Genomic DNA, 24,268 nt, shown 5'->3' with positions numbered 1-24,268 from the left:
GTCATAAATATTCCAGAAAGACGCTGGATGTTCCATCTCAAGCGCCACGATGCACTTCGGGGTGGTCACTGTTCTGGGTAATCCGGAGTCAAACTCCCGAGAACCCCCACAGCAGGGATCAGCTCTTGGTCACCCCCTGTCCACGTGGAGGCGCTCAGGGACAGCACCTCGGCCTGTGCTGGCCGCTCCCATGGGTCTCCAGGGGTGTCACTGAAGCCACAGGACGGAAACGCAGCCCAGAGCACCGCCGGGCAGAGGAAGGCGGTATGTGGGGAGGCCTCCCCCCACCAGAGGCCCCCAGGGTCTTCTGATCTGCTCACCCCGCGACACAGCCGGCCCACCTAAGACGCACACATTTCCTAAGAGCTCGGTGGTGGCGTCTGGGGTCTCAGCCGTGCTGCTCATCCCGCGTGTTCGGCCCCAGGATGAGATCAGACCCCGGCCGCTCCGCAGGGGGTCGCTGCCCGTCCACAGGACCCCACCCGGGTCACCTCTGCCCCAGCCTCTAACTGCGAGGCTCGGTTTCCCTGGACATCACGGCAGGGGACTCACGCAGCTTCTACTCTTCCCTCCAGCTGCCCGGGCCTGGACTGCCTCTGCAGGATTCCCCTGTGTGTGTGCCAGGCACTTGGAGGTCACCGTGTCCTCGCTATGTCTGGCGTGCCCTCCACGGTGGGACGGGGCTGGGACACACCCGTGCCCTCCTGCGCCGACGGCACCCGTGGGCGGACAGCTCCTCCCTGGGTGGCCAGCGGGCGCTGGCGAGGGTACATCCACGTGCACACAGCTAACGCTGTCTACAGAACTTAAGGAGCAAACCACACCCAGCCACGCAGGTGACCGGGTGAATGAGTGCCGGAGGGGAGCAGAGCCGCGGGACCTCGCCGCAGCCGAGCCACGGGGGAGCCAGGGCTCGGAGCGTCCCTGCTCTCCGGCCGCCACTAACACGCCCGCCCGGCACGACTTCTGGTGAAGGCACGTTCACCGCAGGCTGTCTTCTGGTCCCTGCAGGCTCTGGGCCCTTTATTCCCCCCAGAGAGCGCCGTTCTGTAAATCATCCATCCAGCACAAGAGTCAATGGACCCGTCCATCGAGGGAGGGAGTTTCTGTTCCCAGGTTCGTCTGACCTCCGGCTGGAAATCTGGTCGAATTTCAGGAACCTGATTCACTCTGGGCCCCAAAGGCACTGCTCTCTCCGGGACTCTGTCAGCCCCCCCGCCACTCCAGGAACACCCCGTTCCTGTGCGGGACCCCGCAGTCCTCCTGGGGCGTGAGGTGGGTCGCACTCGCCCGGGCCAGCAGCGGCACCCGGATACCCTCGGGGGCGGGGGTCCTCGGCCAGGGCAGGTGGTGCGGGGCCGGCCAGATGCCTGGCTGAGAGCGAGGCCCCACCTGCCGGCCCGCGCTCCTGAGGGACAGGCTTTATGTTTTCAGGCAAGTTGAAGCTCCGTGTGTTCGCGGGTGTGGTGGGGAGTGTGGAGGCAGAGCCCTCCAAGGACCCGGGGCTGGACCTTTGGTTCACACAGACCAGGTGCCAGGAAGCCAGGCAGATCTGCCGGGAGCAGTTTCTTCGTGGCCAACTGGCAGAGAGGAGCAAGGGCCGACCCTCGCCGGGGCCTCCGAGCGGTCTCAGAGCGGACCGTCTACCCAGGGCCCTGCTCCCTCTGCCACGGTGGGAAGTCAGGGACCCAGGCCAGGTGCAGCCGCCTCCCCCTCGGAGAGCCCCCACCACCCCCGAGGGCATCTACCTCCACTGCGATTCCAGAGCAGGAAACCATCAGCCTGAGCTGTGTGCTTCAGGGAAGGCTCACGCGGCCAGGCACGAGGGGCAGAAGAGGTCCCCAGGCCCCCAGTAGAGGCTACTAGTGTGGCGGCTGCGCCAAGCCCTGCTCCCGCCATTCGTGCGCCGGCCGCCTGGCCCTGCGGACATCGGGACTTCCACTAAGGCTGCTGCAGAGAGCCCCCTGCCTCCCGAGCACTGCGGTGGAAGCAGCGGACACAGCCCAGCAGGTCCTCTTCTGCTCGAAATCACAGGCGCGCACCTCATCACACTGAGACGACATCACGCCCAGAATCCCCCTGCGAGGGCGTTTGGGGCCAGTGGTTGCTTCCTGGCCTGCGCCCGTGGGGATGGCCAACCAGAAAGAGATCAAATTGTGACGCGTCATATTTACTAAAAATGGCAATTTAAAATGCCATGAACGCGTGTTTCGAACAGATAGTGAATCCAGACAAAAGAAGAATTTAGCCCCATTTCCCCGGCTTCTTTCTCCCATAGAAAACAGCATCACCCACTGGCTCATATGGGGAGCGGGTGAGCCACAGCCCAGGGGCCAAAGCCAGCACTCTGCCTGCCGTGGTCCGTCAAGTTTTACAAGAACTTGTTCACTCACATTGCTCCGCAACCAGTTTCCAGGTTGTAACCACAGGGGTGGGGGTTGAAATGCAGAGTGTCCGACCTTGGACCCGAAATGATTTTCTACCGTCAGGTGTGAGTCGGCTTGGCCCTGATCTGTGCCCTTGAGCCTGAAGCTGCGTCTAGAGGTCCTGGGATGTAACGACTGGGAAGCCCGTGCCACTCGGGAGGCACGACCACCTGTAGCCTCCCGGCCTCCCCCTACTGCCTGGCCAGCGTTCGCTCGTGGAAGAGAGAGCATGGGCGCCAAGCTCACACCCGGGGAAAGAGTGTGTGCACCATGACTCCTGCTGGGCCGGCCGGGGTCCCGGAGCACCTGCACATCCCAGAGATGGGCCCCCAGCTCCTAGGAAGCACAGCTGCGGCCTCTGTTCCCATGGGTGCTGGGGCGTCTCTGAATCACAAGACCTGCCTGGACCACGGGCTGCAGGACGGAGACCCCAGCAGCTTGAGAAGGGCCCTACCTTACCGGAGAACCAAAGCACAAGCTGGTTCCTGCTTCAGAAGGTCTAGCTCGGCCGCGATGCTGTACCCTGGCCCGTCCATCCCCATCTCGGGTGTGAACGGTTCCCTGGGTGCAGACAGAGCCACGTCGTTGGGCTTGCTGTCATCTCGTGCAAAAAGGTGGGTCTGAAAAGGCTGAGTGGCGAGGAGACCCTGAGGCTCGGTCTATGCCAGAGCTCCAGTCAGTCTGGGCACCTGACGTTCCAGGGGAGGAGAGCAGGCAGAGCCAGCTGGCCTGGGCTGGAGCGACTCCGATGCCCCCCTCTTGGTTGGTAGCTGCCCCCAGCCCCCTTTCTCTTCCTCTGGCCCCCACCGCTGGCCTTGGGGCCTCTCCGTCTTCCCCTGTCCCAGCCAGGCAGTGCTCGAACCCGCTCTCCCTGTGCCCTTCCAATGCTCCCCCCCAGAGGCCCCGCTGCTGTGTGGGAGGCTGGGGGCACACCCCAGACCAGAGAATGAGTCTCAATCCAACCTTCCCGGGGTCTGTGTCAGACATGGACATTCTAGAACTCTCTGTCAGAGACATTCGAGGGGTCTCTGCTGGTGGCCTCTGGGGAAGGGTGTCCTTGCTGCGGAGAGAGACAGAGGCCGGGACGGCGCCTCCCCTTTTCCTGCCCATGGACAGCTTGCGGGGCACTATCGGGCACAGGAAGATGGACAGAACCCGCATTCTCGGTGGTACCAGGAGACGAATTAATCAACTCTGGAATCACCCGACTCCAGAATTTGTGCTACATGAGAAAACGCACTTCCCCTGCCATCCAGAGACGCCGAATTCATTTGTGGGTCTCTTGTGGCTCATGTCCCTGCAGCTCCGACCGGCGCTGGAGCGCCTGCCGCCTCGCAAATGCCCCCCCGGACCCCCGCCTTCCCTCTGTCCCCGGCCACCGCCTTCCCTGCAAGCCTCAGGTGCCGCGGGGAGCCTCACACCACCCCCAGCGTGAACCCGCTCCCTGAAGCCCCGGCGGGCACGTGCGCCCCCGAGAAGCCCCACGCCCTGCCGGCCTGCGCCCCCACCTTCTCCTGCCGGGTCCGAAGGTGACCCTAATCTATTTAAAACTGAGTCGGACTTCTGCTTCTAGTAGGAATGAACGGGGTCACCAGAAACAGAACGCCCGCTGGGCATGGGAGAAAAGCTGGACAGAGACGTGGGTCCAGGGTGCCGGGGAAGTGCCAGCACATTCGAGAATTGCCAGGCCAGATCCCGGGGAAGGCGGGGGCAGCCCAGGCCAGCTCAGCTCAGTGGCTCTTCCCACGGGTCCTCTCCCACTTCACGGACAGCACCTGACAGACAGGGTGGCGTATCCCATGGACTAACTGAAGCCAGGTCTGAACAGGGTATGAAGCCACGGGAACATTGGCTGGAGTGAAAGACCTGATTTTTCTGCAGATGTGGCTGGGTCTGTGGGAAAGCTGCATGAGGCTGTGGGAAAACCCAGAGCTGGCTCACGCCGCGCACGCGCCCCGCAGATCCAAATGTCAAAGACAAGACAAGACCATTCTCAGACAAAAATGTAAGAGGATAAATTCTTGGACACGGGATGGAGAAAGACGCATGCAACAGACCCAAAAAAGCACTACCCACAAACAAGAAGACTTGGCAACTTGCTCTATGATACTGGTCAGACCCTCTGGTCCCCAAGAGCACTAGTAAGAAGGGGAGAGATAATCAGTCAGAAGGCGACAGGCGGCATCCGCATGCACCGACCTTCCCAAGGCTCTGTCCTGGTGTGTAGAAGGGCGTCCTACCAATGAACAGAACAACTGACCATCAAACAGAAAACTGAGCCAGAGCGCATACGCACACAGTAAACCCACGAGCAGCTGCTTCACGGATCGCCATGCGAGCAACGGCCAAAACTGAGAGCGCCAGGGCACTGGTTGGACGTGTAGTGACAGGGCTCTCGGGGCTGCGGGAAGGCCCGTCGACCAGCTTTGGAAGGCAGCTCAGTATCGTTCACTAAAGCCAAGGACACAGTCTGTGTGGGAACCACCACGTCCAGCAGCGAGCGTGTTCCCAGCAGAACCGCGCGGACCCGCGCTGCAGGGGTCAGCACAGCGGCACTCAGCGCGCCGTGTTTGTTCCAGCCCCGAACTGAGAACAGAAGTACTGCAAGGAGAGGGACGGGTGTGTGAGGTGTGTGAGCGGACAGCAAGGACAAGGGATGATCTGCCGCTAAATACAGCCGACCTGAGACCACAGAGTACTCACCGCACCACGCTTTCATGGAGACAAGCATCAAAGCCAGCAGAGCTCAACCACAGCATTCCATCGCTAAAGAAAGCAAGAAAGTGATTTCCATCAAAGGCAGGATAATTGTTACCTTTAGGGGCAGGGACACAAGCAGGGGAGGTCCTGGGAGCGGCTGCTCGGTCGGCTATGCAGGTATTTACGTGCTGATACGTTATCTGGCTCTGCACCAGTTTTTGGCTGTGCTTTATATTTCACAATAAGTGCAAGATAAAAGGAAAATCTGCTCTGGGCCCCACTCATGCAGCCTGCCGGGGAACGGCTGGCCTGGCTTCTGACTGTCCGCACTCGGGACTCACACACAGACGCACAGCACAGAGCCCGGCCCTGCTTTTCCTTCCGGACACCTTGGATCTCCTCCCCGCTCATGTGTCCACATTCGGTTCCGGTCCCCGGACCTTCGCACACCCGCCACCGCTCGGGATCCAGTCGCAAGCCCTTCTGTGCGTGGGTCTTAACTATGCTATTTACTCCCAATCTTGCAATGAATCGGTGATTCACTCAACGCTTTCTTCTGACCAGTGCTTTGATGAGTCATTTTATCTTCTCTCATCTCAGAGCGGTGTTTGTAAATGGTCCCGTCTCAATTATCAGCCCCGTGCAGCCCGCCACGCTACCATCTCAGGGGTGCAGATGGTGATGACTGGCGCCCCTGACTCAGCATCGGGGCTGGGCGCCGCGATGCACTGGGGTTGGAGCCCGGGCTGGTCCCTGCACCCCGCCGGGGCTGGCCGGGTGTTCTGCCCCGCACACCGTCTTTCCGGCACGGCAGCTGGGCCTCTTCTCATGAGACTCGGGGCTGCAGACACTGTTCCAAAATTGCCGCGCTGGCTAACGTCCTGCAGGCCAAAGCCAGGTGCCTGGTCGCGGGGATTCGGAGGGGACAACACCAGGGTGTGAATACCAGGGCTCAGTAGCGCCCATCACAGCACATACGCGGGCATCATCGTAATACATGTACAAGAGTAGAGTCAGTATGTTTAGGAATACAAATACAGGGGACCATTCAGACGCGCATAATCAGGGATACTTACAGCAATGGGAAGACTTAGCAGGTTTGGATATACTTTTTCCTTCTTTGACACTTTGACCAGTAATTCACCAAAGACCAAAGCTCTGTGACTTGAGGACTCATTCACAGCATCACTGGTTACAAAGTTTCCCAAGAGTAGGTGTTTTCCTGGATACTGTAACTCTCATCTACTTGAGAAGTGGCAGTTTTAAGTGAGTGAGAGTTCGAGCCCCAGGGATGTATCACGAAAGGATAAAGCCCCTCCAAAACACATTCTGAGTGAGCTGAGCGATCAAGGTGCTGATGGTTGCCCAAGGTCTAGGGGCTCTGGCCGCCTTCCTGAAGCCTGGCTCTGATTCAACACCTCTCCTGAGTTTCTCAGAGCATCCTTCCCTATCAAACCGTCCCACTGCTAGAAATCACGTCTGGGTATTTGCAATCTCACTGTTAGAAATCACTGAATGTGGAGGAACGACTAGGACATTCACTGGAACAAATCAGAACACGAGAGCCCAGCACTGAGGTTTCATTGTCAGACCAGGGCACGGGTGGAAAGTACCTGTGCTGCACAAAACTCCAAATCACGAGTCCGCAGTCACCGGGGACTACTTCCTGGAAACGCGCAGGTGCCTCTCCTCCCTGCCTCCACCACTAGCGGTGTGACTCCCGCGCCGGGAAACCCTGCTCACGGGCGGGGAGCTCCAGGTTGCCTGCCTCCGCTTCTGAACAGCTCTAGGCTGCTGGGCTCCTCCTCTTTGGGGGGAGTTCTGTGGAGCGGCCACCCGGTGTGCACCTGCCCGCCTCCTTGAGGTGGTGTGGTCGCAACCCAGGACGCTGCCACCGGCATCCTATTTTGTGTTCCATACAAGCAACTGCTTCCTGAATAACGCCAGTAGAAGTGTTTAAATAAGAAAATAAGGTGCTTTAAAAGACCTTTCATTTGGCCAAACTGGTGACGGCTTACTAGGTGCCAGGTGCTCTATTGATGACCCGACTTGACCCTCGCAGTGTCTGGCAAGAAGCATTCCGGTGCCCATTTCACAGGCCTGCAAACCAAGGTCCAGAGAGGTGGGTCACGTGGGCAAGACTGCAGCAGGACCAGGAAGCAGGACCAAGTCAGCCCTTTGGCCAGAAGCCTAGTGCCCTCCCTCCGTGTACGGCCTTTCCCAGCACGGCACCCAGCCCAGAACTCCGATGTTAGCCTGGGCTCGTGTCTAGAGGAGTCCTGTCCCCGAGAAAGAGAGTGCAAGTCACAAATGTGAGCCACTTGGTGAATTCTGAATCGCCTATAGCCACACTGCAAAACCCAAACAAAGTAAAATTAGTTTCAATAACATTTTATCCGACTCAATATAAGGAAATAGTATTTCCAACATGTAGCCAGTGTAAAAACATTACTAGCCAGATATGGCAATTTTTTTTTTTTTTAACCGTGCAGCCATCTGGGTTGGGACTGGCCACATTTCAAACAGCACCAGCTGTGTGGGCTACTGGCCACCCTACCCGACAGTGCAGATTCCAGTCCTTGGAGGTGTCAGGGTTTCTCAAACTGTGTTCAAACCAATGTCAACTGTAGAGATGTCTTTGTTCTCCAAACACACGAGGAAAGAAATCAGACGTGATAGAAATCGGTCGACAGTAAAGCACCCCCCTCCCCACTAAATGCTCACAGCGTCCCCAGCACAGTGTGGGCTGCAGGCAGGGTTGTCTCCAGGCACCAGGATTCCATTGACTCAAAAACACAGAAGTCCTGGTACCTTTGGGAGAAACCTACCTGAGAACACTGCTTCCAACAACTGCCCCGATCCACCTGAAAAACTGATTTTTTCTGAAAGGAAAAAAGGGGGAAAGCCTGCTGCCTTGGAATCTAAGAAAGAAAGTGTTTCTTGTTTTTGTTTGTTTGATTTGTTTTGTGCAGCTGGGAGCTGTTTGCGAAAAGAAAATCCATCTGCTATTTGCTAAGAACGATTCGTCCTCAGCTAAAGACCCGGCCGGGCTCACTAAACACCAGCAGTAAGGCTGACGAAGGTCGGCTTTGATTCTGATTAGGGAAACTATCGTCACAGGGACAGTGGTCAGGTCACACGGCCCTGCTGTGTGTTTTCGGGGCTTTACTTCCGCGCCGCATGGTGGGCGCACAAGAGGGAATGGAAACACCACAGCATTATTCGTCGAGACTGAGCCCCGGTTCCCGACAGCGAGAGACGGCTCTGCCAGGGGAAGCCCTCTTCCAGCCTCCTCAGAGAGGTCCGAGGTGAAAGTCAGGCTCGCATTAGAGACGGGCAGGGCAAAGTGGCCGCAGGGTCGCACCCCAGGGAGGACGATCCTGGGGCTCCCATCACACACCTGTCACCACGACGGACGGCGGGCAGCTGCCGTCGTGCCCTGAGCACCGCTAGGTGCCGGTCCGTGTGCTCAGTCCCACTGTCCTGCTGCGCCCGAGCTGAGCCTCGGGGACACGGAGCGGGGGTCCCAGGCACCTGCAGGGCTCTGTGCGGCCGACTTGCTGGCATTCGTTACACAGCCACGGGGAACACACGCAGGGACCACAGGGTCCGGGAAGTGGGGCATCCGTGCCAGGCCCTTCCCTGCACACCCGAGTCCGCCAGAGCTTCGGGGACAGGCACCCCATGCTTCGCTCTGACAGCCCGTCCACAATGAGTGGATAAACTCTGCACTGACTATTTCCCAAACCAACCACTGAGTGGACTGGTGAAAGAGCCCTGCCCTCTGCACCCCACCCTCTGCAGGGCAGTGATGACCTGCTCTAGGCCGGATCTTGCTAAGCTGTGTCATTTTTGAGCAAGCCGAATTTTCTCAGAAGGCACTTGCAGACACGAGCGCACCTCAAGGTTGAAGCTTTGCTTTGGGGTGCTGTGCTGGGGGGCGGGGAGCAACCGCGGCTGGCTGTCCCCGAGCCATCACACGTGCACGCTGGCCGGACACCGGGCTGTCAGGGTCGTGACTGGCACACCACGCGGCCGTCCCCAGCTCAGCCAGGAGCAGGTGTGCGCTTGCCTGAATGGCTGCTCTGTCTGCTTTCTCAGGGCTCACCCCCACCTCGGGGTCCACAGGGGCCTCCGCATCCCTGGACTCAACACTAAGACATTGACTCACCCAGCTCTGGGGGCCAGCAGGGTGGGCTGGCAGGCTGGAAATTCAGGTAGAACTTGACTCTGCAGGGATGGATCTGGACTATGTAGGGACGACCAGCAAACTGGAAACAGACAGGGTTTCTACAGGGTGGCCTAGAGGCAGAATTTCCTCCTTCCTCTGGGAACCTCCGGTTGGCTTTGAGGCCTTCAACTGATTGGATGAGGCCCACCCGCGTAGATCTGCTTTACTCAAAGTCTGCCGATGTGTTCATCACATCTAGAGAAATATCTTCCTGGTGACCTAGACTGCAGCTGGGCACTGCAGCTAACCAAGGAGACAAAATTAACTTCCCAATCATAAGACCATTTAAAGCAATATTACTGGAATAACAGCCTGAAGTTTATGGCTCAGTACTTACTCCCTTGAAAGCGCAGGGCAGAGAAAGATACGGGAACAAAGTGTCACTGGAGGCCTGGTTCACCGAGGAGTCACGTGACTGTGCTGCTTCTCTGGTAAAACCTTCCGTTTTACCAGAGTCCTCAGTCAGAAGAACAAAAACAAAACCAGACTCTGTAGTGCTGATCACAGCTCCGGCCGCCCGAGCCCGAGTGGGGCGGGTCACCAGCTCACCGTGACCGTGTAAAATCGCAGAGACAGCTCGGCATTGCTACTCAAGTCACAGGCTTGTGGTGCCGGTTCTGTGTCCTATGAGATGCTCTAACATAAATACGCAGCTTTTAGGTGACAAGGGTTGTTCACGTCATATTCCGCATCACTTTGGGAAATTCTGCTTGACTCCAAGGAGAGATCCGTTGCAGCAAATCTCATCCAATGTTAGTACAGAGAGAGTTTTGTTTTGCTTGTCAAATGTAATTTTTACCTCGGGTACATGTTTTGAAAGTAGTCTGGGGAAACTTATCCAATTTCTCCGACGGAGGACTTGCCCCCACATATTTGAATTTATCATAAGGAGAAAAACCCAAAATTAGAACGAAGAACATATAAAATGTGGGTAGCTGAGGCTTCCCCCAATCTTTAGCAGGGGAGAACAGGATCTGGGAAGCCCAAGGTAGACGGGCTCTCCCCGTGGGTTCTGGTGGGTCCTCGGGCCTAGCTGGGCTGGGAAGGGGGTTCTGAGCAGCAGCTGCATAGGGGGTCTGCACGCATGGCCTCTGGCCTGTGCGGGACTGAGACCACCTGGTGGGCTGCATCCCACAGCCTTGGCCTCAGTGGAGGCCCAGCGGCCCCCAGGGAAAGGCCCGTGGTCGACCCTCACACGTGACCCCGCACCGTGCACTCTCCCGCGGCTGGGGCTTCCTGCCGTAAGCGCGCACGAGGAAGCTCAGGAGGTCCATCGTCACTCACAAACCACCTGCTTGTCCCCAGTGTCTGTGGCGAGGCCTGACCCGAGGGAGGCGTGAGGACCCCCCAGCTCACGAGGGGAGAGGCGGCAGCAAGGCCATATGGCAGATGAACTTAGGGGACGCAAGATGTCCCAGAAGGCATCTTTGGAAAATCCACACTGCCCCCAGTCCGAGGATGGTGTGCGGGGAGGGACACGTGGACCTCTCGTCACTCCCCAAGCCCTGAGGCCCGAGAAGGAGCCGGCGCCGGGCTATAGGCCGCCTCTGGTGTGGGGCTGCTCGGCCAGGCCCAGACTCACCATTTACGTTTCCAAAAGAGGCCGTCCTGTCTTTGCCCTTCCTGTGTCTTGTTGTGCCTTCTTGTTTCTCCCAGATCGGATGAGGGAAGCCCATGTACCGTGCACTCCTGTCCTGTCCCAGATGCACAGTTTCCGCTCGGAGATTTAGGTAGGAGGGAGGAGTGTAAGACAGGCTCTCCTCGCTTCCGTGAGAGTCAAGCAGGCCCCTTGGTTGTCCACACGGTGGTCCTCGCCATGCCCTGGATTCCTTCAGGAGCCTCCTAAATCTCTTCCTTCTGGATTGGATTTCGTGAACTAAGAGCAGTGTGGAGAGGGAAGGAGCCAGCCAGACGCGTGGACAGAGAGCTGGGGAGGAAACAGCGGGAAAGTCTAAGAAGGACCCCCTGGAAGCCGACCTTCAGCTCTGGACACAGTCAGACGAGAGGCTGCGCAGTTATCACAGACACCACCTGGGTCGCTGCGGCAGCTCGGCCACCATATGAGCTCACGACGTCCGTGTCTGGGTCTGAGCAGCCACCCCGACGGTCCTGCCCCCCAGCCGGCAGGGGGTGGGCAGCAGCCGACACCCACTTTCCCTCCCATCTCACCGTCAGAACTCGGTCCCGTGGTGCCACCCGGCAGCCGGAAGAAGGGGCCACGCAGTCTCCAGTCCACATGCCCAGTTCAGCCTCTGAGGGTTTCAAAAGGAAGAGAGGCCGAGTGGACACGGGGAGGGCCGGCCTCCACCACCTGCTCTCGTATATCCCTTCGCCGATTCCCTGAAGAAGCAGAGCTGACCGGGCCACCGTGGCACTGGACGCAGGGGAGCAGGTGCCCCTGGCTGCGAGTCCTGGTTTCCATGGCAACTGCACCCCCCGGCAGGGGTGGCCACAGTGTCATCTCTTTCTTCTGCACCTTTGTTACTTGCTAATATCCGGATGGAGTCTGTTAAACGGCCGGTCCGACGGGGGCCCAGATCGAAGGGCGAGCTCGTGGGCGGCTCTCGCCAGCCTTTGTGCATAGGTGCAAGCGAGTTTACTCCTGGCACAGGGGCAGCCCTGCTTGTAACGCGCGATCTTCCCTCACGTCTGTCGGGGCCCGTAGATCCCCGGAAGGAGCTCTGCCGCCCCCATTTTGTAGATGAGCAGCAGACAGGCTTGACCCGAAATCGAGAGTTCTTATTTCTTGGGCTATTTCAACCGGAACAGATGCTTACTATCCACCTCCTGCTCCCAGCAGAGTAACAAGATGCCGGGGAAAGGGAGGGAGGGAAGGTGCTTCCGTGTGCGGAACCGACACCGGCTGTCGCAGCGCATCTGCGGAACCGACACCGGTTGTCGCTGTACGTCATCACAGGTGCCGACTGTAACGACCCGACGCGTGTTCTCAGTGTTGGCCACGGGCGGCATCTCCCCGGGGGCCCATATCTCTAGCTCCCACTTAGACGGGTGACAGCTCGAGCCTGCCCCACGTGTTAAAAACATGCGAGGATAAGGCCACAGGGCCGCACCGGGCCCCGCACCAGCGTCCTGTCCCACGTCCCCCACGACATGCTCCTGTTCCCTGTGGATGGCGGCCAAGGCTCTGGAAACCGGCCCGTCTTTGGACCTTCGGAGCCACCAGATTAGCAAGTAACAAACCGTAAAACTACGTGTGTGTGGTGTGGAGCAGATAGCACATCCTCAAGTGAAGACAAAGAATTTGCACCAAATAAAAGCTCGTTGTTTTTGCTTAGTTCATTCTAAAAATAGACTGATAGTGTGTCCTGATGGCTTATGGGCACCAAGGAAATCATTTTGGAGCACAATTATATTTAGCAAACATTTTTTAAAAGATTTTATTTATTTATTTGAAAGAGACAGAGAGAGAGCACGAGCAGGGGGAGCACCAGGCAGAGGGAGAAGCAGGCTCCCCGGTGCGCAGGGAGCCCGATGCGGGGCTCGATCCCAGGACCCCAGGATCATGACCTGAGCCGAAGGCAGTTGCCAAACTGACTGACCCCCAGGCGCCCCTAGTAAAATTTTATGGCCGGCTCACAGACTCTGGAAAGGCCCTTGATCCGACCATGTCTGAAAACGCAGCAAAGTTTCTAGAAGGGGTTCAGTCTAGCGCGTTGGATACTAATGACGAGTTTTCAAACGAGTGACTCTGGCTTTTCCACAGGTCTGGCTTCAATGGGCAGAAGACATCGGCGTGGAAGGCTGGTGGCCTGGAGCACGGAGGACGGAGAGCGAGGCAAGCCCCTTCCCTCAGCGTCTGAAGGAGTGACGGGGCAGGCACTGGCTCCCTGACGGGCGCCTGCGGAGCCACGGGGAGCTGGGAAGCCCGGATGGCCGGGCCCCACCAACACCCACCGGTCAGAAGCCGTGAGGCGGCCGCCAGCGGGCGCCTGCATGGTTCTCCCTCCTCCAGGGGACAGCACTGGCCAGCCAAGCCCGGAGACCCCTGCCCAGAGCAGCAGACCAGAGAACGGCCTGGCTGAGCCCTCCTCGGGGGAAGACCCTTCCACCAGAAAATAGAAACAGAGTCATTTTGTAGCTTGGAAAAAAAAAAAAAAAAAAGCAGAAGTTCCATGACTCAGAATGCTTGTTTTCGTCCCATGGCAACTGGGAAACCGCCTCACCAGAGAGACCAGCACACTGACGCCCGAGCGCTGTCTCCTCTTCTGTTTCCGTGACCTCGCGGGAGACTGCGGCCACGGGCTCTGCCCCGGGACACAAGCAGGGTGCGGTCCGGGAGAAGCAGGGGTGCGGCACAGCTTCCGAGGGGAGCCGAGGGGGCACAGGGCTGAACTTGAGCCGGCTGCCCACCTGGAGCTCTCTGGGGCCAGGAGCAGCGCGGGAGCAGCACTCGGCGGCGAACGCCACGGGCCGGGGAAGCCGCCTGCTTAGCCGCGTGGACGGCCGTCCACCAGCGGGGAGCGCTGCACGACACAGCACTTTCTCAAACGGACACCACCGAGTCTTGGCAGCATTTCTAGAAGTGGTTCGGGGATCAGGGATTTTCGGTGTTTTAGGAAAGATAAAATAGAATAAAAACAAGGACTCGCAGAGAAGCATGAAATTTGGGTCCCGCACATCTTCCCTGGTGGTCTATACCCGCAGAGACCCTTCTCGGCTTCCAGGGCCGGCTCCGGGAGGAAGCGTGAATCTGGCCCGTGGCCTGGAGGGTGTGCGTGGGGTTAGACGTCCTCCGACGGTGGATACTGGGTCTCAGGGAGGGACATGACTGGGCTTCTCAAGCCAGAGCCCAGTCTTTGTCACATAAGGTGGTGGGGACCGTGTCTGTGTCCCCAGGCAGGTCACGTATCCCCAGGGGCGCTGGCTGGCTCCGTTTCCGGTGCTCCTCGAAGGCTTCCGGCCCCCACGCCCCACGCCTCGCTCAACACAAACGCCAGCCCGGCACGGCCGCTGACCAGGCATGCGGGCGTCAGACACCCTGCTGTGTGGCAAGGGGCCGCGGGGACCCTCCTTCCTCTGCAGTGATAAGGCTGCGCTTGGCCCCCTTAGCTAGAGGAGTTTCCTCTGTGGATCACAGAGAAACAAAATCATTTTAGTATAAACGCAGGATTCCCGCCCCGTTTACCCTCTACCATTTGAGTTAGCACATCTCAGCGTCCCGATGCGACGGCCACCTCGTCTTTCTCTTGCGGTCCCCTAAAGCCATGACACTCCTAATCCCAGCCCAACGTTCCTGCCCTGGCGGCCGTGGGTTCCCCAAGAGCCCGTGTGTGGAATCTGGGGCTCAGGTCCCCGGGCACAGACGAGGAAACGTGAAGCCTTTCACGGAGATTTAGAATCCGCCCCAGCCACGAGTGTGGGTGACGAACCACAGCACGGTCCGGTCGCCTCGGAAATCTCAGGTCCCTGCAGACAGACACATGACCCGTGGGTTGTGTACGTATTTGAGACACGCTGAGAAGGAGTGTGAAAGCTTCCTGCTGCCGAGGGAGTCAGCCCCAAAAAACAAAAATCACTCGAGGGACAAACAGACGGGAGCAGAGCTCAGTGACGCAGCAGACGCGGCCACGCCCTCGGCAGCGCCGCAGCACAGCCCTACGGTGGGACTCGCAGCCACCGGGGAGCCAAAGGGAAGAGGGACAGCCTTTGTCCCCGTGGGAGCTCCCAGACACAGAGTGGCTGGTGGCACCCACGGGCGCACGGCGGGTGAGCAGCAAAGGGAGTCTTGTCTCTCTCGCCCACGTCCTCTCGCCGCAGGGTCGGCCCCTCGCAGGTGGAGGCGTTCAGGCCCTGCGGCGTCCGCCCGCTGACTGACCGCTCCCGGGACGCCGGCCTTCTCAGAGCCGGGCACAGGCTGTCCTAGCACACGCGGTCGTCCCGGGCTGCATCGTCTGCGCTGCTCGGGGAGGACGCGGCTTCCCCAGGGAGGACCTCAGCGGCCCATCTCACCCCAGGGCACCAGCGAGCTCCTGGCCAAGGGGAGAAGGTGCCAGAAGCTCATGGAACGGCCGCCAGCGGAGGGGAGGGAGACGAGGCAGCCCATGGGACGCGGGGAAGGCCCGAGCCAGGCGTGGGGGAGACGTGGGGCCCGAGGCCACCAGAGTGCGTCCCACGCACTCTGCTGTTTCCCCGGCTCATCCGTGCGCTCTGCGACACGGAAACCGCTCGTCTGCACGTGCGGAAGGCCTCTGGCCGTCTCCACCCTCAGAACAATTCTCTTCCTCTGAGGTCCTGACAGCGACCAGGGCGGCCCGGCTCGAATCCCAGCCGGCCGCCTCCAACCGCGGGCGCTCAGCCCCAGCCTGCCCACCCGCAAGACCCCCGGCCTCTGATGGCAAGGCTGTCGGGGCTGTGAATCCGGAGGCCGCCGGCCTTCCCTGTGCGCACGCCCTGGCGCCTGCGGCAGCAGCTCCCCGAGCTCCCGGAGCGCCGTGCCCTCCCCACTGCCCCTCCCTCCCCTCCCCTGTGCTTTTTCTGGGCCTCCAGCACCGCCGGCATAGGATGGGGTCCCCCTGCTTATCTGCCCCGTGCACAGATGCCTGTGCCTGGTCCTTGGCCGGAGACAGGGCTACGAGAGGCCACGGCCGTCAGCTCCTGGGCTCCCGCCATGCCCCCACCCTGCACCCTGCAGCCGGGGTGGGGGTCCCGCTGTACCGCTGGCTCAGCAAGCAGTCATGGCTCACTTGCGGGCTATCGACCCCCACGTCTCCAGGGTCCTGCCCTCGGCACGCAGCTTGGCGTGAGCAGGGAGACGGGGGTTGGGGGCTCTCTGCCACCGTGTGCCCCCTTCCTTGGGGGGCCAGCGCTTCAGCGGGTCCCGCAGGACAAGGGTCAGCGGAGAGGCTTCTCCTGCGGCCCGGGGCCAGCTGTCACGGAAAAAGGGACATTCTGGGCTGTGGGCACAGGACGGCCTGGCTCTCCGCCCTCTCCTGGCCCAGCAGGACCGTCCTGTGGCTGGCGGGTCACGCTGAGCGACCCGTTTTACGCAACCTGCTCTGTGGTGGGCTCTCCTGCCGGGGATCTGGGACGTCTGCCGGAAATCAGGCACGGCTGTGGGGTTCCACAGCCACCTCAGCAGGCCTCCTGCTGCCGTTGGCTGAAGCCACAGGGACCTGCACCTCGGGGAAGCGCTCGCAGCGGCGGCGAGGCCTGGGCCATCAATCAAGGCGGCTGTTTCCATCCGAGGCGAATCTCAGGCAAAAATAAAATCAAAATCCCCCAGTTCCAAAATACCCTCGGAGGGAGGGCAGGAGGAGCCCTGCGTGCGGTGGGCGAGGCCCGGGCGGCAGCATCTGGGGTTCCTAATTATAGGGTCCTGGGCCACCGGGCCACGTGCCGGCTGAGACGGGCCTGCCTGCCCGGCCCGCCAACTGTCGTCCTGGCCACCAGCTTCCTCCCAGCAGCAGGACAGAAATACAGACCTCCCTGTGCCCCAACGGGCCTCCCCACACCTGCGCGACCCGTTTTCACCTTTCCCCGGAGGAGCAATTTTAGATTTCCAGTGAGCGGAGGCCCGCGTGCCTTGAAGGAAGGGCTCCTGGTCTAAGCCCCCTGTGTGCGCACGACACACGGTCACTAACGTCTCTGGGGACGCGATGCTCCCTGGCAAGGTCTCAGGGAAGTACCCTCCCCTTCCAGGAGTCTCCCGTCCTGCAGAAGGAGCCCTGGGGGACTTCTGGAGGAGAGCCACAGGGCCAAGCACACCCCGGGCCCACAGGCTGGGGGGCGCGCGAAGGGGGAAGGGGCCCTCGGTGTGGGCTGGGGTCCCGGGGCGGAGGCAGAGAGGGCCTGGCAGCTAGTGAGGGCAAGAGGCACCCGGGGCCGGGGGGGAGGAGCTCGAGGACGGAGCCAGCCGGACACGAGGCCGACAGAGAGGACACGGAGGCCGCGCGGGACCGTCCCCCACGAGGCGAGTTCCACGGAGCTGTGACAGTGAGGACGATGGTGAACGTGCGTGGGGGCCCTGCGCTGGAGGCGGCGGGACAGGAGGGGAGGCTGCCCGCTGACCCAGGCCACGAGCCCTCCTCCAAGGAAGCGACCGCCGAGACGCACTGGGCCGAGCGGGCAGACCATGCTCACATGCGGGTCCGAGGAAGCAAGAAAGGGCTGCGCACGGCCGTCAGTCTGTCCGGGGCCGCAGGGAGTAAGAAACGGCCGTCGGCAGCCAGACGCAGTAGGGATTCCTGCCGGGTAGAAGGAATGCGGGATCCACGGTGGTCAAGAAACAAGAACGAGGCAGTGCCTGCCAGACCCGCGGACAGAGGGGCCAGCCCAGCCCCCGCCCACCCGCGACAGGGAGCCCCGTGAGGCAGGACGCTCCGGACGAGGTCGGCCCGAGCACCAGCTCCTCTGATGGCCAGTTCCCAGCCCGTCCTGGAGGCCACTGGGTCAGAGCAAACAGGGCACAGCACCGGCCCACAGGTGTCCCTTCCCTGACCAGACGTCATGGCCACGGCATCGGTTCTCGGCGCGGGAACGCTCCCGAGGAGCACAGCGGGACGGGTCCCAGCCAGGAGCGGGAAAGGCCTGACCCACAGCGCCCCTCTGGGAGACGTGAACTGTAGGGAAATTGTGCCAGTGGAACACATACAAACAAGAAACCACCCCAGAACAGAATTCCCAGAGCAAAAAGGAAACCAGGTTAACATGCACCTCACTGATACCCTTAGAAGGACACACACGGGGGACACAGGCGCATCCTCGGTGGGTGGCTGCTGCCGCCCCCGCTGTCAGGGGAGCCCCCTACCGAGGGCTCCTCGGTTAGCCCACAGGACATCCCAGCACGCCCCATATTGACGCCCGCCTCCGGCTTTGCCCCATTCCCCCCAAAGCCCACTAACAGGAAAACACCCTAAATACGAGTCCCGGGCAGACGAGCTACCCGCCTCTCCGTTCCTCTGTGCACCCATCAACCCGTCTTTCTGAACTACCTCTCCCCTCAGATACGTCCCGTACTGACCGTTCTCTAGAGCAGACACATTTCACAGGTTTTTCTGTAGGGAAAATTTGTCTTACAATTAAACGCACAAACCTTAAGAGAACATTTCCTAAGGTTTGGGAGGATCTACCTATGCGTAGCACAGTTTGTTCTCGAGCACGACACGTTAACATCACCCCAAGGTTTCTTCCATGCACCCGCCAGCCAACCCACCGCCCACGTTGAGGCAAACTCCTGACCTTTTCCACCAGTTTGGTCTCTCGCAGACGCTCACACAAACAGAGCCCTGCCGATGGCCTCGTTCGGGTCTAACCCCTGCACTCGGTGTAAAGGCTCTGGGGTTCAGCCAAGGGGTCGCATAGTCCACAGTCCAGTCTTCCTCGAGTGCTGCCTAATGTCACACTGCACACGACCACGGCAGGGCTGTCCGTTCGATGGCCGAGAAATCTTGACAAAAACCTCAACCAGTTTTTAGGTGGGATTTGCCAAGCTAATTCTAAGACACACGCAAGAGGGAAAAGTGGTCGGGCCGCACCCGCCAGTATTCCACGGCTCTAACAGTGAGAGTAGATTTGGGCACGAAAAAGACAAGTGAATCAACAGAACAGAATTTCAGAGTCAAGAAACAGACTGATGCGTATAAGAGAAATGTATTTAAATGAAAGCAGGCGTTCTATCACCCCTGGATTAAGTATGAATCTGAAAAAATAAAGGAAAATATAAAAAGAACAAAGCCATAAATGGAAAAATGAACTAATTTAACCACAGAAAGTTTAAAACCAGCTTCACTACGAAAAACACAAAAATTAAAAATGTAAGATACAGAACGGAGATTAAAAAAAGGAGAGTGTCCTTAGATAATTTTTTTAAATGCTTGCAGAACAATAAGAATAAGAAAACTGCTGGAAAGCTCAGCAAATCAGAGCACAGCTACCGTGGAAAGGAGGGGCAAACACGGAGGAAACACGGCCTTTCCTCAGTGTTTACTCGCACTCGTGAATAACGAACTACAAGTAAAAGACCACTTGACAGAGCCTTTACAGCATTGAAAATAAACGGTCGTGGCAAGACTTGGAGGCTCTCATACATTTTGCTTGCGGGAAAATAAATCAGTAAATGCGGCATTAATAACGGGCAGATCCTTTGACCTACGATTTTATTTCTGGCTTCTAGTCTTGCGCATCCACGAAAACACGGCAGTGCCGACCCTGGACCGAAATGTCGACGGAGCGGACAAAGGTTAGATGAAATCTGGAGGAAACCAACTGCAAACTGTGTTTTTAAGAAGAGAGTCGTGAAGTCCTACGTATGGAGTGATGTCGGACTCGACCCAGGACCCGCGTCTTGGCCACGTACACATCTGTCACGCAGAGGAAGACGCTGGAGGGCGAAGGCTGTGCTCATTGCCAAGAACCGGATCTTTCCTCTTCGTATCGCTCGGCTGTTTGCGGCGAGACCGTCTCACTCGTCCGACGAAAGGCAAGCGTGTGTGTTGAGCAGGGAAATAGGCTGAGGAACGACCGATCAATGACTCTGGATTCTTTGTAACCACAAATTACTGTAACACTTGCCATTGACTTCTTGGCCCTTTAAGTGCTTGTGAACTGGACATGCAGGAGAGGGGGTGGGGTCGTCTCACCGTCCTCACCCTCGCCCGCTGGCCGCTGGGGACGCCCCCCGCGCCCCCACGGCGGGCAGAGGAGGCTTGCGTCATATCAGACACCCCCGGCCCTGGAAAAGGAGCTATCATTCTCCCCCCGGACAGATAGCAAACCCGTGGTTCGAGGGTTTGCAGAGCAGGACTGTCGGGACCCCAGGTTTCTCTCCGTTTCCTCCCGCCCCGTCCCTGCCTCTGGGAAACACAGCACAGCTGGGAGCCCCGCAAAGGCCCTGGTGGCCCAGTAGGGCACGGGAGAGGCTCTCACAGCTGCGGCTAGGACTGCGTGTGTCCCACCGGAACTCGACCCAGGCAGTTCGGCCGGCGGGGATTCCCCTGGGTAGTGCGACGTCGAGTCGACCCTGGGACCCCACCACCGTCACACCCCGCGTGAATCCACTCACACACACGGGACACATGCATCGTGCGTCTGTGTTTGTATTACGAGAATCTCCACCTCCCCGGGCACCAAAAGCAATTACAGGAGCCGAGACTGGGTCCCAGCAGCCTGGGACCTAATGATTTCTCACCACCTCAGTTCGTTAAGGGGATGGTGCTACTCGGCGGGCAAGACGCAGGCGGGGATGCGGGTACGTGAGGGTCCCCTGGCCGAGCGGACCAGGCAATCTTCCAGAACACCCACCGCACCCTCGTGCACAGGGGTCTTGCCAGCGCACTGCTCTAGACGTTTTGTAAACCTGCACAGTGGGCTCTGAGCTAGATTCCTCTTGCCTCTGGCCACCACTTTCTGCCACCCACTCTCCACGCTCTTCCCCCCGCCACTCTGCCTCGGGTAGTCCACAGAACGGGCTGGGGGCCCACGCCGCACCCCACGGAGCAGAGTCTTCCTCCAAACTGTCCGTCCCTGCCCGCTACCTCTTGCTCCTTCCGCTTGTCCCTGCGCCAACCCCCCACCTCAGGAAGAACTTCTGTGCTTACCCACTGGAGACAGAAACTGGCTTCATGTGGTTCCTATCTTGTTCCTATCTCCTGCTTTCAACAGACAAACCCAGGAAATTCTGGTACCGATGGTGGCCAACAAAATCCAGAAGGAAATATCTGGGGGCAAGTAAGGCTTTTGGTCCTGGAACACCACCCATTCTCCCTTCTTCTGTGATTGCTGCTCAGGGCTATAGGGCTGAAATAAAAGTGCACAAAACATAATGTCATCAGAGCCCTCCAAAGCAGTGGCCCCCAGTGGCTCATGGCTTAACTGCAGAAACCCACTCACCCACCCCCGAAAATGGCGGTTAGTAATCTTTCTCAGAGATCTCACTTTTGTGGGGATTCTGGAATCTATTTTATTCGTAGCTGTCCTCTCTGAGCAGTGAACACATCTCAACCGGACCCAGAAGTTCCTTCCTTCCATTGCTGTCTACTCGCTCAGGCTCTTGCAGAACCTCCTTGGGTTCCTATCGATATGGAGCAGGTGCCCAAGTGTCGCCCAAGACGAAGAGGCAGAGAAAACGCTGTGGCCAGAGCTTCTCTGAGGGACGTGGAACCCCTACGGCCGTATTGTCCCCCCTTGGCACGTAAGACCACTGACTCTTCCCTAAGCGTGGCTTCCTATAAACACCACAGAACGCGCTAGTCCAGGCTGGCCACCTGACCGTCCCTTCCCAACTGGGTGACATGTCCCTGCAGATTCTGGGACTTGGCAACACCTTTTCCCGGGCCGTGATTCACACACCCGGACTGAGCAAATGACTTCTCTCTGCCGTTTCATGGCGGACTCACAGACACATGATTTCTGTCTGAGTGCGCAGAAAACAATGACCTCATCGGCTCGCTGCTCCGGCCGCCTCGACGCGCCCTTACAAGTCCGCAGTCCAGCAGCGTTGCTGGGGCAGTTACAACAGGATTTCCGGAACAATCTATCTTAACTTGCCTGGTGGTAAAGGCGCCGAGAGCCAACCATTTAATTTTTGTTTTCCTTTGTTAAAAGGGATTCGTTTTTATAAAACCGAATCAGAAATGGAGAGGTGGAAGCTAAGAAGAGAAGCCGGATCATTGTCAGTCCTTTGGGCCGGACCCCGGACACGTGCGTCCTAACTTCGTGTAGCCTCTTAACCCACCACCAACCTCTCACATTTCCTGTCTCGTTCATTTTCTTGTGTTTGAAAAAAAAAAGTGGTTTTTTTCCAAGTTCATTTTTCTTTGAGGATTTCCTATTTCTTAATATTCTTTTTTGATACAGACTCAAATTTCTTCTCAACATACCCAATTATTCTGCATGTGTTTATTGACTCTCACCAAATTAGATTCATTTCTAAGCAAATTTCCAAGTCCGGGTGCTCTGGACGCACACACGCGCACACGCACACGCACCTCCAGACATCTCCGGTAGACTCCTCACTTCATACAAACTACGACGGGATGTTATTGGGGATAGGAATACAGATATCCGCTTAGACTCATGCATGATCCCAAATCAAAGTAAGGTGACCATTTCCTCCGATCTCAAAGCAGAAGCCACACCTGAAAGACACAGGTGCGCTTACAAAGAAAGCAGAAGGAGTTACTCTCAGTTGAGTTTAGCTGCAGAAATCCGGAGCGCCTGCTGACTGTGGCGTGGGGTCCTTCTCCTGGCACAGTTCCCACTGATGCTCCGTCGCCTCCTTTACGGCATGGGGAGCCCGCCCAAAGTCTGAGTTCCCGGGGTCAGCCCAGGCTCAATCTCGCAAGCGGGCCTCTCGACGTAACTCTTTCCTACACAACTGTCCTAGACGAGGTGGTGGCGTCTAGGGCCCGGAGGACCCCGGCACCCCTGCATCTGTTCCCACGTCCCCATGCCAACATTCAGGACCCTAGTCCTTGAAGGTCAGTGCTCTGGCTTTAACAGAAGAGACCCTGTAAGCTCAAGAATCGATTTGCTTTGCGGCCCGCTGTTACAGGGTAGGGCTCGGGGTCATTTACTGCCACCGTGATGGGGTGCGTCCGGCATTCGGTAGGGACAAGACAGGGACACCGGCCATCCCCCAAAATGACAACTTCCTCTCGTTTCACAGGAATTTTCGATGCCCCCCGGATTGCTGCAGAGGCCCACAAACCTCCTTATAATTATCGAAGCCTATAATCTACTCCGCACGGAAATAAGCCCAAGGAACATTTTAACACAGGATGGTAACGTTTTGAAATTTCCAAGAAAGCAGTCATCACGCGAATTAAGACACTTCCCTCAACTTTGTCTGGAACTTTACCAACAGTATCTCATCGTCTCGGAAAATCACATTCCTAGCGACGAGCCACTTGCAGTCCTTGAGTCGCAAAACAACACCTACATCCCGAGCCTGCGTCTGTGGTTGGGCTGCCAGAGTGATTCCGGGTGTGTGTGTGTGTGTGCGACTCTGTGTGTGTGAGTGTGTGTACGCGCGTGTGTGTGACTCTGTGTGAGTGCGACTCTGTGTGTGTGAGTGTGTGTACGCGCGTGTGTGTGTGACTCTGTGTGTGTGTACGCGCGTGTGTGTGTGACTCTGTGTGTGTGAGTGTGTGTACGCGCGTGTGTGTGTGACTCTGTGTGTGTGTACGCGTGTGTGTGTGTGACTCTGTGTGTGTGAGTGTGTGTACGCGCGTGTGTGTGACTCTGTGTGAGTGTGTGTACGTGCGTGTGTGTGTGACTCTGTGTGTGTGTGACTCTGTGTGTGTGTGTGACTCTGTGTGTGTGTGTGTGTGTGTGTGTGTACCTGTGTGTACAGGCGAGCGCATATGTGAGAGTGTGTGAGTGTGTACGTGTGCGTGTGTGTGTGAGTGTAAAATCTCAAATGCAGAGACAAGATGTCCGGATGAACACCGGCCCCCTCTGTCAGACGTTTACTTGGAGGCGCTACGACTCCCCAGTGCCTCCCGGCTACCTGCTGGTCCCCTGGTGCAGCCCCGCCGTGACCTCTGTGACAACCCCCACGGGAAGGAAGCAATCTGCTCACGTGCCACTCGATGTGTTTCCATCACAACAAACCACCCCAGCATATGGCGGCTTAAGGCACCGAGACTGTTAACCTACACTTGAAATTCTGCCAGCCAGCTGGAGTGGACGGGGTAGGTTTTTGACCTTTACAGTGTTGACCGTGGACCCCCGAAGGCCCGACTGGCCCAGGGCCTCTAGGCTGGCACCGACTGTGTCAGCGGTAGCTTAGCTGCGCCGGGCCACAGGGTCTTGCTGCCCTCCGCAAGGCCTCCCCGCAGTGCCTGGGCATCTCCAGGTGCTGGGGTTGGGCTCAGAGACACAGTGTCCCCAGGGTGGAATCGCCCAGCCTACGAAGGCCAGAGCACCCCACCCCCTGCGCTCTCTGGGGCCC

The sequence above is a fragment of the Mustela nivalis genome, assembly GCF_964662115.1.
Source record: "Mustela nivalis genome assembly, chromosome: 13".
Taxonomy (NCBI): Eukaryota; Metazoa; Chordata; class Mammalia; order Carnivora; family Mustelidae; genus Mustela; species Mustela nivalis.
Note: the sequence above shows the minus strand (reverse complement) of the source record.